General features: G+C 46.4%; 1 long non-coding RNA gene across 1 annotated transcript in view; it reads right to left on the bottom strand.

Moving 5' to 3' along the window:
- Positions 1–3,331: 3,331 nt before the first annotated feature.
- LOC143693609 (uncharacterized) overlaps positions 3,332–11,499 on the bottom strand; it is a 13,576-nt gene continuing 5,408 nt past the window's right edge. Inside the window, exon 3 of the long non-coding RNA XR_013181489.1 lies at positions 3,332–8,633. This is a non-coding gene — a long non-coding RNA (uncharacterized LOC143693609). The remainder of the gene's footprint in view (positions 8,634–11,499) is intronic.

Here is an 11,499-nt window from a genome sequence, read left to right as displayed (position 1 = left end):
GGCACACTGCCATGCCCAAAGCCACCTGAAGCACTTTGCTCATGAAAACTCTTAGGCTTTCAATTTTGTGCCTTCAATCCACAAGCTGTCACTCTGATTTTTCAGGCAGTCACTCTGCGTAATGCTAATTTTAGGACTTCACCTAAAGTTGGTAACAAAGCTTGGCCTTGCTTTTCCTCCACAGGTTGAAATGTCTGTATCACACCACTAGTGCCAAGAAACTTGTGCCAGCTAAAACCAGTTTAAGGCATGGTGCAGCCTCCATGCAGGCCTTGTATGCCAATGTCCATGCCTGGTTGGAGCTGGCATGATCCAGTACTAACAGCAGTGACCATTCCTAAGGACAGAGCTGAGGCAAAGCTGGTCAGTGTTTGCCACCACACCAGCACCTGCCAGAGCAGTGCTCAAGGACATGACAGTATAAGCTGGAATGGACATGTTCGGGCACAGGTGGGGCCTGGTGATGAAATCTGACTTGTTTCTAGCAGTTAAATAGCTGGTTAGAGGCTCAAAGTAACTGTGAAACAGGGGTTTTGCCAGGGATGGAAGCAGGCTATGAGAAAAAGGGACAACTTGATCCTTAAAGATGCCACATTCAGATTGAGCAGTAATAATTTTCAAATAGCTAAAAGCCTGCCTATGGTGCAGGGGACACAGTAAAACTGCCTTGCTTCTGGCTATTCAGTCTATTCCTGTTCCTTTAAAAGCTCTTGTGTGCTTTGGTGCTGCTGACAGTGAGTGCTGGTCAGGGCCAAACCCTTCTCCAGCTCTACACAGGGGCTCACTTTTATAATAATACCTGTAATATTACCTCACCTGTAATATTTGGTGGGCCTTTTTTTTCAGCAGAAACTGTCAATCATGTTAAGAAACGTGGAGGGTGTATGCTGTTGGTTTGGGTGTTGTCACCTCTAACCCGAGCTGCATCAGGAAGTTTTCTCACTCCTGGGCCCTGCCTGGTGGCTGCATAGGAAGAAATCTCAGTGCTCCTGGCAGTTCAGCTCTGCTTTCAGAGATCAGGCCACACTTGGTCCCAAACTCCCTTGGGGTGCAAGGAGCTTGACTCTTCTTTGCTTTGATAGCCTGTTTTTCTTCCAAAGGCTGCAGTGACTGCAGTTGAGAGGCATGGGTTTTGAAAATAACATCCCTTCCTGAAAAGAGAGTTTTAAACTTTCTCAGAGAGCCTTAAAACTTCTGCTAGGGTCTCAGGAAGCAAAAGCAGTGGTGTTAGGAGTGAGTGAGTGGATGAATGAATGAACTGAAATGTGCCTTTTCCACCACTGCAGCTCATCTATGCTCAGAGCTGTTGTGCCTGGGAGTTGCCCATCACAAGCCTTTGGGGTGAGCAGTGACTCATCCCCCCATTCTGCTGTTTGCACCTCCACATCTGCCCATGTGCTTAGCATGGCACTCCAGTGAGGATATCAGGTTGTTTATTCAGTGAATACATCATTACCAGTGCTTCAAAAGACTCTGGCTGGTCCTGCTCTTAGTGAATGGCATCAGTGGTTTCCTTGCAGCCAGCATGCAGAATGGAAGGAGAGCTTGATTTTCCACAACCATTTTTCTGAAGTGACCCCCACACCCACTTGAGGCAATGCCTGAGCAGATGCCTAATCTGAAACCTGCTGGTAAAACTGCAGGAGCACCAGTATGTTCAACTTTAAAGAAATTGGATCATCTTATAATAAGTTGAGCACCTTTTACTTCAGAGTCAATAGATGTCAGAACCCAGGACATCCCTCTGGCTGTCCTGAGCAGCCAAGACCCCTGCCAGGGGGTTCAGAGACCCTGGCACAGAGCCCAAAATGCCTGTGGTTTTGATTATGACTTGTATGAAGATCAGCAAGCCACAACAGTTTAAGTAGAATGATAGTAAATTTATCACAAGGTGGAAAAGTAGATTTTTTAGGGTTTTAAGAATGAGGGTTCAGGGGGCAAGATGGAGGGATCTGGGCGTGTCCAGCCTTTCTCCTTCTTCTTCTTGGCCTCCATCTTCTGCTGTGATGGTGGCACTTCTAGATTGGTTTAGAGTAGAAGCTCACTGTCTAACATAGGTGATAGGTATTGGAAAGTAATTGTAAACATTGTACATGTAGTTTTTAGTATAAAGACATAACACTGCCCCGGGGCAGGCAGAATGCCTGGACTGTCTTGCTGAACGGACCTCGGCAGTACAGGCGAATGAATTTTATAGATAAAGAGCAATAAACAACCTTGAGACTGAGAAATGAACAGCTCTGACTCCTTCTTCGACCGCCAGGCTGGGAAAAGAGACTTTTGGACTTTTCTCGGGGTCACTGTGACCAGCAAGAGGCCCCGAGAAGGAGGTTCCTTTTTTAAAGTTTTCTCATTGCACAGTTGCTAAGAAGAGACTTCTGTGACTCTTACATTTTGTCCTCTTCAAGCTGCCTGCTAAGTATGTGTTTAAAAACCCAGGTGTGGGTCTGCAGGTTTGTGTGTAGCAGAGCAAGTGGAGTGAGAGCTGGTAATAGAGATCAGCAGGAGAGCTCGATTTCCTGCTCTTTCCATCACCTCTAAAACAAGGTGCTCCACAGCCATGCAGGGCAATCTGCAGCTCTGAGGCTGCACTCTATCTTTGTCATTTCAATTTCTTTCTTCTTTTGCTGACTTGAAGGACTAATCCCTTTTCTGTGCCTTGCTGTCGGTCAGTTCCTGCAGCACAGCTCCTGACTGCTGTTGTGCCTGAAGCACAGTTTAACCAGTGACAGGAGGTCTTATTCTTCAGCCCCAAACCTGAGAGGACAGCTCAGTGCAGGGAAGCAGCTCCCTAAACAGTTGTGCGTTGAATATTTGTGCATCCTCCACCTTCCCTGGACACGTCCATCATTAAATCACCCCGAGCATGCTGAGAGTGCAGACAACACCTGTGTTCACCCTGGTGCAGGAGAATCCCTCATTACAGATTCCAGGACTCCGTGTGTCTGAGGCACGAGGTGAGCACCATGCTGGGCACCTGCTGCGTCCTGGGTGACCTTGCCAAAACATTGTGAAATAAATAGGGCAGGAGATCTTTCTCCTTTTAATGCCTTTATTAAAAAAATCAGCTCTGGTGGGAAGAACCAGCAGGTCACACTCACACCACCACTACTCCCAGAAATGGCAAAGAAAAGTGCAGCTGTGTCTGCTGGTTTGCAGGCAGAGCTGGGGCTTCTATCCTCACAAGAACACCAGGAAGTTTCCACCATTCTGCATTGACATTTGAGGTCCTGTGTCCAGCCAACATCTTTAGGTTAGGGTGAGGGGTGAAAAGGGAAAAAGTGGACACTGGATTCTGTTCCTCATGTCTAGACATCAATCCACCAATTCTGTGTTGGCTCGTTGTTTTTAGGGGTTTTGCTAGGTTTGGTGAGGGGTTTCCTCATTTGCATGCCAGCCCCGATGTCCCCTCCTCTTCACCATGCCAGGTGCCATCCTCCGGGAAGCATCAGGGTGCCACTCGACAAAAAGGGGAAATCCCAACCATCAACAACAGGTAGTTAACGAAAAACTATTAACAACAGGTGATTACAGCAACAAACAGTTAGAACTCCACCTTGGCAGCAACCGGCCTAATTTGTGAACTCTGCAACCTTTAAAAAAATGGGCAACTTTTCTACTCATAACACTTGTCCCAGCAGTCACCACACCTTTGGCTGTGTCAAGGGTGCCAGAGCCCCAAGCAGAGCCCTGCTGCATTGCCTGTGGCAAGGGCAGGCTCAGAGAAGGGGCCCATCCTTGGCTGCCAGGAATGGTCAGGGCTGTGCTAAGCTCAGGGGCTCTTCCTGCCTTTACAGGGCATAATCACCGCCAGGAATCCGGGCCCTCAGTGGGACAGATGGTGCCAATCCTCTGCTGATTGGATAGCTGAGCACATCACCAGTAAGACTTACTGGGCTGTTATGGGCAATCAGCAGAGACCTCAAGGACTGAGTGTCAGAGGAAATGGAATGATTGCTGCCTCTGCAGCTGGTCCCTCCCACCAGGCTGGAGCAGATGGCAGGCGAGGACCAGGAGCTCGCCGTATGGTACCTGTTCGGTCACTGGGAAGAAGGCCATTTCTCAGGACACTTACAGCTTCCATAAAGAATAAATGAACCACCCAGTGAGCTGAATAATAGCTCTAATAGCTATGAAATACCTTAAAGAATAAATGTGCAGGTAAATCCTGTCACAAAGCCGTCTGAATCAGGATTCTGGAACCCATGTGAGAGTTGACCGAAGTGTTTCTGCTGAAAACAGCATTCCTCGATGGTGTGATGATTTCGTTACAGTTGCTATCATAACTCAAAACTGCATTTATCTGTCTTTGTCAAGCACCACTATGGTATGAAGGGAGGAAAAAAAATCTGTTGTGTAAGCTCAGTGAACATTTGCTGCAACTAAATCTTTCTTCTTTCCCTTGTACTATTGCCTCAGCCATTTTTGAGCTGGCCCTGCTACTTTTTATAGTGTCATAGTGCCCATGGGTATCTATCTCCACCTTCCAGCCTCCTTTTGCTAGCATACAATGAACATCAGTTCAATGCCAAAGATCAGCCCCCTGGAGCCAGTGTGAATTTTTGGCCCCTCTCTGTGTCCCTTTTCAAATCCTCAGAAAAGCTTTTCAGTAGAGATAATGAATTATTCTGCAAAAGCCAATTCAGTTTCTGGAACGCTGGACTCAGACATCACAGAACTAATCCTCTTGTAGCCCTATCACTGAAAACACATTAATGTTTCTTCCCTTAGGCTTCCTTGCATTTCAGCTGCTGGTCCAGGACCAGGTTCATTCTGGCTGAGCTGCATTTCACGAATCATGACAAGCCACTTTTTGCAGAGATCATAATCATTCTAATCTTCTATCGTGATGTCCCAAAGCATCAGTAATGTGCTAGATAAATATTTGCAGCAGAAAAGAGACCTCCACTCCCTGTGGCTGTGCTGGATTAAAATTTGACTTTCTGTTTTGAGCTCTTCTCCAGTCTAAAGTTTGAGTGCGTGACAAGCACAGATGATTTGCTCAGAGAAGGGCTGAAATGAGAGTAAAGAGATGGTGAAGGCATCCCAAGCCAGATTCTGCTGTGATGGATGCATGGGTGAGGTTCCATGCTGTGTGAACAGGGTGGGGTCAGCACAGCTTGCTGGTTTACCTTACACTGAATATCCAGTCCTTCAGGGCAATAGTGACCGACCTGCAGCCACCAGAAATGTACTTCATCAAAAGCAAAATATCTGAAACATTAGAGCACCAGGTCTGCTGTTTGGCCTTCTAGAGTGGGACTCAATCCACCCTGCACACACAGGTGCTCTCTTGCTCAACAGAGCACTGACTGCTGCTGCACTGTTTGCTTTAGCCTGTCTGCTCCTCCACAGTCACCAGACCAGCAACAAGAAGTGAAGAGGGCTTTTTCTCCACCTGCTCCTTCTGCACAGGGCAGTGCAGCACTCTGTGAAATGAAGGAGCTTCCCAGTCGTGCAGGACCCACACTCCTGGTGGGCACCAGGGTCTGGTCCCAGTGTAGAGCCTCTCTACACCACATTTCATGTTAGGATGTAGGGCTGGCTTTGAGGAGGAGCCAGAAACATCCAGAGGCTGGAGGGAAAGATAAGAGGGCAATCAGACTCTTTGCTTTGAATGTCATAGGTTCTCTTCTGCTAGTATCTCACTCCAGAAGTTACATTTCCCACCAGAATTAGGGCTGTGGGAGCACTTCCCTGTCAGAAGCACTCAGAGTGTCAGAGAAAGCTGGTCACTGCCTGCAGGAATCTGTCCTTGCAAAATGCAGATGGTGCAAGCTGCCAGGCCGTGACAACATACTGTGTGCTCATGTCCCCCTTGCTGACAAGTGATTTTGCTTCAGCAATAAGCAGATGAGAGTGGAGCAGGTTATTTGTTTTGCATTTGAGTTTTTGTCAGTAATTTTTCCAGGGGAATCTGTCTAGTTCTGCTACCTGCTGCTAAAATGGGTCCTCAGAGAGGGCAGTGCCTGCAGCCTCCCCTCTTCAGGAGATTAGCCTTGTCCATCAACTTTCTGTTTTGCCTTCTGCTGGCAATTGAGGCTTGACTAGATGAAAGAAATAAGACAGCATTGAATCTTATGGAATGTTATTTGGAATAATTGGGAAAAAGCAGTCTCAGAGCAGAATAAGAATAATAAGAATATCCTTGCAGTAGGTGCTCTCAAATGACAATCTCTTCCCCCCTGTAGGCAAGCTTTGAGCAGAGACCACTTCACAGTAATAGCAGTGCTCAGGAAAGAAAGAAGCCTTCCATTTTTAACCTATTCCTTTCCATGTTCACTTCCAGACATGGGCTGAGAAATAACTGGTGTGTTTTAGCACCAGCACCACTTGCAGGCTGTCAGCCCTCGGTAAGCAGAGCTGCAGCATCCACCTCCAAACAGGCAGAGCCATGGAAGAAGCTGTGCCCACTGCCACAAAGGAGCTCCATCCCCTCTGCTGCACTGAGCTCCAGCCCTGGAAGGTGGCTCAGTCACCTGCCCATCTCCATGTGTGGCTTTTCTCTCCAAACTACGAGGGCTGGCAGTGGGGGGTGAGGAGAGTGATGCTCTCAGAGACTGGAGCAGCAGCAATGTTCACTGGATGCACTTCAAGGCTTCTTCCTCTCGAAGTCCATGCAGACACCCAGTGAGTGTGATGGGACAGGGACTGCCTTTTCACAGAGAATTAATCAAAAGCAATGTTGAACAGACATGTTCAGTATTTTTTTTCTCACTTCCATGAGGGAATGGCTTGTCGTTCCTTGATATAAGGGGGTGGACAGCTTTTGCATAAGAAAATAACTTCTTGCTTCTACATTTTCTCTACACTGCTTCTGCTCTTGTTCACAGAGCTGCCTGATCTCCCTGTCCTCGCTTTTCCAGCAGCTTCAGTTCCTTTATTTGGACAAATATTCCCATTTATTAAATTGGTGTTTTCCACACTGGGCATAAGGTACTGAAATCCATCACATTCTGGGGTTTTCTGCTTCATAGGGGAAAAAAAAGGAGAAAAATTCCTCAGAAAACTAAGCCTGCACATTCTGAATTTTCATGTTGTGACACTATTCATAGAAAAGAAACAAAATTCTCTGATACAATGGATGCAATTTTCCTGGCACATCTACTGGGAGGTCATCTTTAATGAAGTTCATATAATTTCTCTTTTGTCCCTTCAAATTCATGCACATAACCCAGGTTCAAATCTTCCTCTGAATTTGCAAACAAGTTCTAGCTTCAGCCTGGGAGGATGTGTGTCAAGTGCTTTGGAGGCTGTGTGTACATATGTCTAAAATGGGTGTCCTGGGAGCTATGGTTGGCCCTGACTGCCTTTGTCCCCAAAAAAGGTAGCACTTAGGGGAACATATTTCTCTGCTTTTCTTGCAGTGCTGTGCATTAATGCCACTACTCAAGCTAAGAATAGAGAGTCTTCATCTTGATGGCTTTGAAACAGACCAGAGCAGCAAATCTTACTAATGTGCAGGCCAGACCCTGCTCTCAGCTGCACAGACTTCTGTGCAACAATTTAGAAGTTAATGATGCACTAGGGACCCTGTGGTGTAGATGAAGCACCATAACAAAGAAATGTTTGTTGAAAAACCACTCTCTGAGCTCTCTCTGGTTCCTTTATCTCAGCAAGAGGTAATTTCAAATAAGATCTCACAGGGATGTGCTGTGAGCCCGTCTCTACTGGATATTTTTACTGTTATGTCCAGTGGTGCTAACTGGAGAATGTATTTATATAATTTTGCTATGACCTCCTTGCCTGAAAGGACTGAAGGACTCACCTAGAGTGAGGGCCTGGGTTAAAGATGATTTGGACTAACAGGGAAAATGGCCCAGAATGAAATTCAGTGATGATGAAGGTGAAATTATATATTTAGGAATGTACAACTACACAAGTGGCACAAGTACTGCAAACTAAGAACAAGGGGTCAGAGCAGGTCATGGGATAAATCCAAGTCCCAGGTATTCTACTGGGGCAGTTGTTCTCCCCATCTACTTGGTACAAGGTGAGGGCAAATCAGGTTAATCTGTGTGAAGGAGAATTTATGTTAGATGAGAAGAAAAATGTTACCATGGAACTTGTGGCTGGTAACCAAGGGGGGCCACAGGATCCCTGCCACTGCATTCAGGAATAGATTAGATGGAGAGCTGTCAGGGAAGGCTTCATGCTGTGCTTCATGCTGTCCCAACACTGATGGTGGCTGGGGTGACCTCCCAGCCCCTGCAGCAGCAGCCACATCTGCCTTGCAGCTTCTCCAGCAAAGTCCTTTCCCCCTGGTGTTTGGGCCAGCCAATGGTCCAAGCTGAGGAGGGGGAGCACTGATGTGGTGGCACTGCTCACACTGCTGCTTTGAGAAAATGATTTAAGAGGATTAGATTTTTAAGAATTTATGTACATTTTGAATAGATCCCTCTCTGCAAAAAAACCCCAGATTAATTCAAAAAGTTGTCAAGTCACATAGAGGCCATATATTGTAAAATCTATATAATCCAGACACTTGATTCCTAAAAAATAAAAACAGTATTTGAAACGACAGGTCAGGAAAATCTTGCTTTTCTGGGTCTCTGTTGGATTTCTTGTCCCCCTGCTTCTTCCACACAAAGGACCCTCTCCCCTGTCCATATATTCCTTCCTTGCTTGATTTGCTGTATTGGGAAGAAGATAAAAACAGTGTGGTCAAAGAGACAGTAAAAACCCAACCCAAACCAACCAACTAACCAACCAACCAACCAACCAAACAAAAAAACAACAAAACCAAAAATAAACAAACAAACAAAAAACCAACAAACTATAAGAAGAGGCAAAACTATTGGAAGAGGCAAGCTAAGTGTGATAGCACTGCAGTAAGTAAGGAAACACCATTTAAATTGGACATTATCCATGCAGTTTGCATTTGAGCATAGCCAAATAGATCTTGGTAAGTGCAGCCCAGCTCTGCTCCATTGACACATCCCCCTTTTCCAAAAGGAACAAAGGTAGTTGCTGTAACACTCAGGAGAGGAAAGGGGAGAAAACCAGATTGATTTAATGGTACACTTTCTGTAATTTCTTTACTATTTTTGGTTTTACTCTCTGAGGGAGGCAGGGAATGAAAGGCTTTAAAGCAGCTGCTTAGCACTGGTGGATAAAAGCTGGGGAAATGCACACCTTGTGTGTGCAGAGAGGTGGCAGGAACCTGTGCAGAGTATTCATCATGCTGCTCCTTCACTTCCCAGCAGACCAAGCCCCTTCCTCTACACTGTGCACTGCACTCATCATTTCCCTGTGTCCTGAAAATGCCAAGCCATTATCGGGCTGCTCTCCTTTCTTTTGAAAATCTAGATGCTTTAAACTTCGCTTTCCAGAAACAGGTGGTTGGAAAAGTTGTCAGCCTCTGAGATGCAGTTAATCTTTGGACAAATATACTTTCAATGGTGCACTGTTGTCTAGCAACTATACTATAAACAGCCCTCCGTTTGTCTCCTGTGGGTAATCACTGATTTCTTGGGGATTAAAGCTTAAGTAACACTCCAATCTAGGTGCATGCAGCAGACCACAGCGTATTACAGCAGATTATGCAGCTTGCCTAACCATTTAGAATCACAACAGAAAACAGACAGCTGCTATGATAGGAAAATGAGCACTAGCCTGTCAAGTAATTAATATTTTGAGTTAAGTTGTGGAACATTCCACTGGCAGGCCCAAAACAGTTCCTGTCATACAGAAGGGTGGGGTGTCAGATAAGGATCGTATCAGAACATCCCATCTAGGCTGAGCCTGAGTTATTTCAGATCTGTCTGGGTGGCTCTCTTGGTGCAGAGAACAGCCTCTGCCTGATCTCCTGCATCGGCTGCACGGAGGAATTTCACCTTCCAGGGCTGAGCAGGACCGTGCTTCAGGGAGGCTCTGCAGCTCCCTGGTGGGCACTGAAGCTGGGGACTGCTTGAACAGATTCTCTACGTGTTGTGAATACAATCCACCAGCTGCATCTGCTTCTGTAGATCACCTTCTGCTTAAGAGACTGAGCCGTGCTTGTTCAATCACTGCATTTAGCACCTGCTCCAGCAGAGCTCCCTGCCCTGGCTGCTGATAGTGCCGGGGTAATACCGGGGAATGAATGAGTGCTGTGCCTTCAGGAAAGGGCAGTCGTTTGCTTGGATTTAAATCACATCTAAATAATTTGACTAAATAAATAAAAATTACAGAGTTAGAATAAGTCTCAGCATTTTTGGGATTGGAGTTTCTACTGTTGACCTCCCACACTGCAAGAAATACATGTCTGTGCGTGGGTAATGCTACATAGCTTTTGGAGAATGGGCGTTTAATTGAAGGAATTATGTTCAAGATATTTAAGATTCACCTTAAGAATTCACATTTTGAAGAGAGCAAGTTTGATAAAATCTGGAAAAACAAATGCCACTGTCCCCTTGTGATGCTTTTTTAATGGCTTGTTAGGGACCCACAAGGAGCAACTCAGGTGTCCCCTTGTCCCTGCAGCACTCAGGCTCTCCAGGCTTTAGACATGAAGTCAGGAGGCAGCAGAGGCAGCACTCTCACTCAGCCTGACCAAAACACTGTGTGCAGGAAAGGATAAATTGTTGTGCCTGCCCTCTGCTTTCCAGCCCTCCGAGCCAGAGCCTCTTGCAGCCTCTGCAGCAGCAGAGCCCTCCATGGAGGCCCAAGAGGTGAACGTGGATGGAGAGCAGGAACAGCCTGGCCAAAGGGAAAATCCTCTCCAGGGCCAAGCCAGTGGGAGGGCTGCAGTGTGCCAGCTTTTGCTCCCAGCTGTGCCAAGAGGTATTTGAGGCTCATGGCCAGTGTTGGAGTGCCCAGCAGGTCAGTGGAGCAGTGCAAACAGCACCCCAAATGCTGGGTTGAAACTTAGATGCAAGTGCTTCCCATGTGCTGTGTGGGTGACCCTGGAGAGAGTCCATGGATATAAATGGCATCTCAGAAAATGTGGGCTTAATTCAAATGCCCACAGGGTGCCCCTCTCTGAAACACCACCATTTCAGAAACTTTCATTCTTAAGCAGTTGTGGGCAACAAGGAAGGGCTGGTCCTACTTCCCCCAGCTGTGGAACGTAGGCTTTAAGGTTTCAGGGTGTAATGACAGGGAGATTTTGTACCCTGCATCTTTTCCTAAGCATTTAAAAGAAGCATCTCTTAGACCCAAGCAGGAACAGAGGCACAGTCCAGAGCTCTGTCTGTCCCAGAGTGGGAGGAGTTGGCTTTCTCTGGGAGCCTCTACACAAACAGTGTGATCCCACTGGGACTCGCTGAGTTTTCAGTTCTTGCCTCCAGACAACCTTACTACTGTTTTGTCCTTCACTCTCAAATCCCCAAAGTTGTTACTGAGGTGTCCTTGTCCTTTTTTCTTCCTACCACTCTCTCCTGAAGGGGATGTATGTGTAAAAGTTTGTGTTTCTTGCACAACAAGAAGTTTGAGGTTTCAGTGATACAGTGAGGTCACACACTGAATGGAGCAATTCATTAATTCCCTCCATATTTGTATTCAGAGAAATGATGGCAT

Source organism: Agelaius phoeniceus, chromosome 3, assembly GCF_051311805.1.
Source record: "Agelaius phoeniceus isolate bAgePho1 chromosome 3, bAgePho1.hap1, whole genome shotgun sequence".
Classification (NCBI taxonomy): Eukaryota; Metazoa; Chordata; class Aves; order Passeriformes; family Icteridae; genus Agelaius; species Agelaius phoeniceus.
This window is presented reverse-complemented; position numbering and strand designations above follow the sequence as displayed.